The 6,029-nt window shown below is 34.5% G+C and overlaps 1 long non-coding RNA gene across 3 annotated transcripts in view; it reads left to right on the top strand.

The window, feature by feature from the left end:
• The window catches only part of LOC105711728 (uncharacterized), a 411,034-nt gene that overhangs the window by 115,337 nt on the left and 289,668 nt on the right, over positions 1–6,029 (top strand). The window lies entirely within an intron of this gene.

Here is a 6,029-nt window from a genome sequence, read left to right as displayed (position 1 = left end):
ATCTAGTTAACCCTTTCATTAAGGAGGTGATACTTAGCGTAAACTGATACATGTCTAATTTTGAGGAGTTACCCTTTATGCCTTTTGAAGACAGTGATCTTCATCTCTAAAGTGTGAGTATGAGAGATTTCAAATCACTTGTAAAGCTCTGTGGCTTTGGGCAAGTCACTTAACCTTTCCGATTCTTGGTTTACTCATTAATAAAATGGGGATAACTACACTATTACCCTCTGTCTGGCTATTTTTTTTTTAACAAGGATTAGAAGATTAAAGGGTATATACACATAAATACATACATTTATACATATGTACATATAAAATGTGGCATGTAGTTAAAAATGAGCAAATATAACTTGTAGAAAAAATTAAAAACAAGTCATAGGCTCATGAAATTTTCTAGGGGTGCAATTCAGATGACATGATTTTCTCTGCTCTCATTTTACATAGAACTCCTTTTCAGTTTTTAATGCTACACAAATAGCATTAAAATAATGCAAAGAAAAGATTGTGAATACTTTGGGAAGCAATACAATTCCTATAGCCTTATTAATTTAAGGACAGGCGGGACACACCCAATTCCTCCTTGGCCTCTGATGTTTTATCTCTCTAGGAGGTGAAAAGGCCGCCTGTTCTTTGCTGGAATATATTTTATCTGTGTAGACACATTTATTAGCCCTGTCTCCTTTCAGCCTATCCTTTGATTGCCACAGCTTTCTGCACAGCCCTTTTGTAAATCTTCAGAGTCTCAAATGCCCAAGCTTTGGTTTGGGGAGTGGACATTCTCTATTGTCCCCTCTGAATCACAAAACTAAGAAGAAGCTTTCATCCCTGGATGGCTAGATTATTGTTGCTGTTGGAGGATATGAGTGGAAGACTTCACATTTTGTCGTCTTGCTCTAAATTTTCTTTGTATTTTAAAGAAATTTTTGTTTTCTTCTAATTGACTTACTGGAGGGAAGACATATTGTGACACCTGTTGTCATGTCTGATGATGCATAATAATTGAAAGATTTCTATAAAATGATAGTGACTTTTGGAGACTCACGCTTGATCATGAAAGCTATGATGGAACATTCCAAAGATTTCGCTTCTTTGGGGTCCATAGTCTGAAGCTAATATCTCATAAAGAGTCAAGTGAACAACAATTAGTGCAGGCAGTGCTAAATGAAGCTGACAGTCTGTTGCACCTTCTGCTACAAGTTTAAAAAGTATCCCAAACTTTTGTAGTTTCATAGCCAGAGGAATGCTGTGTTTATTTTCAAAGATATATTTTTTCATATGTTTTTAACTATCTTTGTCATGTATGTGTGGGCTCTCAGTCACTGATGTAAAATTATATAAAATGTTTTATTTAATGGGCTTGTCAATTGTTAATTTCAATGATGGTGTTGATAAAAATAATTTCAGTTTTAAGATAAAAGATATATGCTGTTTGATAAGGTGATTTTACTCAGGAATATATTTTATAAAAATACAAGTATAAGCATGCTTGAACAAATTATATAAAAAAATTTATTTCAGTATTGTTCAAAGTGTCAAAAATGAGACAGAATGCATGCTTTTTGTTAGAGAAATGAATAAATTACTCTGTGTAAATTAAAGCTAACAGATAGCTTGAAGAAATACCCCATTAAAATAATGGAAAGGAGAAAAGCAACATGCAAAAAAGTTCTTATAGTATGATCCTTATTTCAAAAATAATAATGATTTAAAAGAATTTTTTCTCATCCTCAGAAGAAATTATTTCTTCTATTACCATGAGGCCTGGTGGCAAGGCTTGAGGCCCCAATTCCGTCCACTGTGCTTTTTCCACAAAATTCAAATACATAATGATCTTTTGTCCAAATCATCCACTATTTCTTTCCCATTGAGGGTAACATAGCGTCTCTTAGATTCTTCTTTTGTATCTTGCAAATGATTAGTGCTTGTTAGATGGCATTAAGAGAGCATCTACCAGTCTACATTTCTATAAAACTGCAAGCAGTTGGTTTCTACTCATACCATCACCTAAACCATCACTGGCAACAACCAGGTTCTCCTCTTCAGCTCAGACCAGATTCAGATTCTCACCCTGTAGGTGTTTTGTTCTTCACTAGTCTCTCCACTCTAGCACCTGAAAGCCATCTCAGAGATTTGCACACAACTTTCCCTGGGCATGGCCATGTTGGAGAAAAGCAGCAGATATTTGTTTATAGGAGACCTAGTGTATTTGTAAGCTAGTTTTATTAGCTTGACCTTAAAGATACTGGAAGAGATTCAAATGTTCTTTGATCTTTTCACCAGAGAACAACAAGAAACAATTTGTTCAAGTACATAACAGCATTTTCTGGTATGATGAAAATTAAAGTTGTTACATAATCTCTATTTCATAGAAAAATGATTTTTTTCTTTTATCCTTAGGAATGACTTCAACTCAAAGAAGTCCTTGTTTACTTTGACATCTGAAATTTCACTATGTTCATTAGCTACAATTCCTTAGTTTTTATTATCATTCCATACATTTTTCTTTCTGAAAATGAATGAGAGTTCTTACAGAGTATAGGAGTCATGTCTTGTAGTCTAACTTGGATCTTCCTCAGCACTCAGCACAATGCCCTATGAATAAATAGTTTATCACAAAATCATTTACTCAACGGTCAGAAGTTTTAAAAGTGAGCCCTATTTTAGAATAGGAAGCCTATGCTTTTTAATAGTTTCTCTACGGTCAGGCCCACTTAAATTCATAAAACATTGACAAATACTGTTGTACCTTTACCCTCTTGATAACATTAACCAGTATATCTTTGCTAGGGATTATGACTAGATCTGGAAAAAAAAGAAGATACCAAAACTGTTATCTTTTCAAGTGGAGACCTCATATTCCTGGCAAATAAATCGATCTTGACAATAAAAGATGAGCATTAGTTAAACAATGAGATGAATGAATAAAAAGTAGAAAAAAATGTATGTGTAATCTTCACAATGAAACTTATTACCAGAAAAAATCTTGTTGGTCTTTTTAGTGGGCATCAAACCAGTTAATTAGTCATAAGATTCAGACATGAGCAGAACGTCCAAGTTAAAGTCTACCTAGTGCCAAGATTGACAAATTCCTCAATACTAAGAGCCAGGAATATGACTGAGGTATGCTTATGAATAACACAGTAGGACTTAACACATGGGCAAGGAATAAGGTAGGAGAGAAAATGAAGACAGAGAAAAGTCAAAGGAGAATAATTTAGCATCAGGCAGACCTAATTTGGAAACTCGCCTCGAGTGTGTATCAGCTGCATGAACTTGAGAAGTTATTTCATTTCTTAAACTTGCTTTGTAAAAAAATCTGTAACATAGGGATACTGTAAAAGGTGGTCACAAGAATAAATTAGCTGATGAATATGAAACAGTAAGGTTCTACTTGGCAGAGAGTATTTTTGCACACAGGCTTATTTAGTGGCAAAGCACGATCTCCCTGGAAGAAAGCACAGCTGGTAAGAAAAATATTGGCGCAAAAATATACATTTCTGCTTCAGAGAAGCTTTTGTAGGTTAAAGCAGTATGCTTCACAGCTATTAGCAGAGGTAAGAAAATAAGCTGTAGAAATTAAGAGATGAATTACTTAAAGTGGACTTTGTTCAGTCACTTAAACCAAAGCTAAACTAAATCTGTATTGTCCCGAAACATGCTTGAGAACAATGGTTCTTAAATAGCGAAGAGCAAGCTAACATGAATGGATTACAAATGAAAACAAAACAAGTTACCATTACCAGGCCTTATCCTGAGTCTACTGGGTCAAAAATGAAGGGTGAAGCCCAGAAATGAGTCATTTCCCCTGAAATACTCTCCCCACTTACTGCCACTCAAAGAAAGCAAAAACTTCCCTCGTTGCAAGAATGGCTGAGTTTACAAATGAAGAGAGTCCAGTGTGCAAACTAGACCAAACTACACCAGATTTGGTACCCTTGATCACATGGGCTAGGGGTTCAGACTACATTGACTAATTCCTCAACAAAGAGTAACTGGACATTTATATCAGCATTCTGCTTCATGTTTTTTAGAGCAATGCCACTTACATTTATGCTTAACTTAGCTATAGTGAAGGCCATCTGGTTTTTATTCCAGAGGGTGTGTTTGAGGTACTCTTAAATACTTGTGTGACTTGTATGAAGTTTAGAATTTAAAAGTTGCTTCTGCCACCTACTGGATGTTTGACCTTAGGTAAATCATTTAATCTTGCTGGGCTTCCATCTTCTCTTTCATAAAATGAAGATATTAATATTGGCAACCTGATAGGATTGTGTTACAGTAGTAAATTCTTACATTAAATGAATCCTGTCTATCACACTCAGGATCCAGAAATTTCAAATAGACAAAACTCAGGGAAACAACATTATTTATATAATACTGATTAACAAAGCTTGTTTCCATCTAGAAATGCAATAAACTATAGAACCACTTTGTGCAGAACTTGTCATAAAATAGGTTCTCAGAAATGCCAGTTTTCTCTCTGACTCTCTCTCCCTAACTTATGGCAACTTTCTCTGTACTACCTGGCTTGTTATCTTGCATTGCGTTATTATGATCTCTTGTATTATTACTTAATTTTCTATGTGTGCCTTGTTTTTCCAGTAGCCTTTAAAATTCTTTGAAGAAAGGAAATTCATAGTACTATTCATGGTACTATTGCTAATGCCAAGCACTGAGCATTCCTAGTGCTAATCCCAAAAAAGTGCTCAATAAAAATCTCAATTGATTTAGCATAGAAATACTAAAAGAGAGTTAATCTATGAGATACAGAGTAGCACTAATGCTAGGGATGTTTAGTCTCTCCCCACAGCTGGGTTTTGGGTTCTGCAACATCCCAGCTTCATTACCCAAACTTGGTTTATATAATAATTTAATTAAAATGCATATATATATTTTGGAGGTGTATTTGAAAATAATTTATGTAATGGAAATATTTTTAAGTGATACATATTTGAAGCTAAAGTTAAGTTACATAGTTTGGAACCAGGTGTGTAGATTGGCAGACACCCCTTAATATCCCCTGGCAATTGAGTGCTGTAAAAGTGTATTAGGGAGCTGAATCAAATACCTTATTTCAGAAATAGGAAGAGTTGGATCATAAAGAATAATTAGACTAATGGTTAACTATTTTAATTTCTGAAATGTCTTTTTGTTTTAGTCAGACTACCACAATAGATAGCTGAAAAGTAAAAAAAAAAAAGTATCAGGTGAGTATACATAACACTTGGATGGTATTATTTCTATTTTCTGACCTTCTCTGGTTTTCACATCCCTGGTCCTAACCCATTTCTGGCTGCATTATATATATTCTGAAGTCAGAGTTGTAGTACTTAATATGTACTTCTGTTCCCTGCTGATACTACTCTGGGATATCAAAATAAAACTTGTCTCTAACCATAATTGTTGACTTTCTAACTTATGAGAATATATGGTAGGCTTTATCCAGATATTCCATTGGGAGTTTAGAGTCTAGAACTGTGCTACTCTTTATCATTTAACAATGTGCCAGGTAAAGATATCACCACAATAAAAATAATCATAACAAATTTCAAATTAGAGATATAGTAATGTAGTTGACCGAATACTGGAAGTTAGAGTTAAAAGACTTAACTGTCCCCACTAGCTATTTTGCTAATCATGAACAAGTCACTTGGAATCTCTAGACTTCAGGTTCCTCATCAATTACAATGTGCCTCAGGTTATTGTTGTCAGAATGAAATAAGATATCACATGCAAGATATTTATAATGGAAAGGCACTAGGGACAGTACAGTGGTATTAGCTGAGGAATCTGCATGTGGGGTCCTGGGATTGCTCTGTGACAGGCATGGAAAAACCATTTGAGATATTTATTCTGGGTTTTTAATGCTCTTTGACAGGACTGTAGCCCTGACATAAACATAGAACATGTACATGTTCAAGAGAAATGAATAGAAAGAACTTTCAGGATGAAAAATATAAAGTGTGAAAATGTAAGAGATATTGACATTGATCTTAGAAAGCATACCAGATTTTTCATAGGTTAGT

Source organism: Aotus nancymaae, unplaced genomic scaffold (genome assembly GCF_030222135.1).
Source record: "Aotus nancymaae isolate 86718 unplaced genomic scaffold, 86718_ANA_hifiasm-v0.15.2.pri h1tg000108l, whole genome shotgun sequence".
NCBI classification, from domain to species: Eukaryota; Metazoa; Chordata; class Mammalia; order Primates; family Aotidae; genus Aotus; species Aotus nancymaae.
The sequence above is the reverse complement of the archived record's forward strand: the minus strand, read 5'-3'. Positions and strand labels throughout refer to the sequence as shown.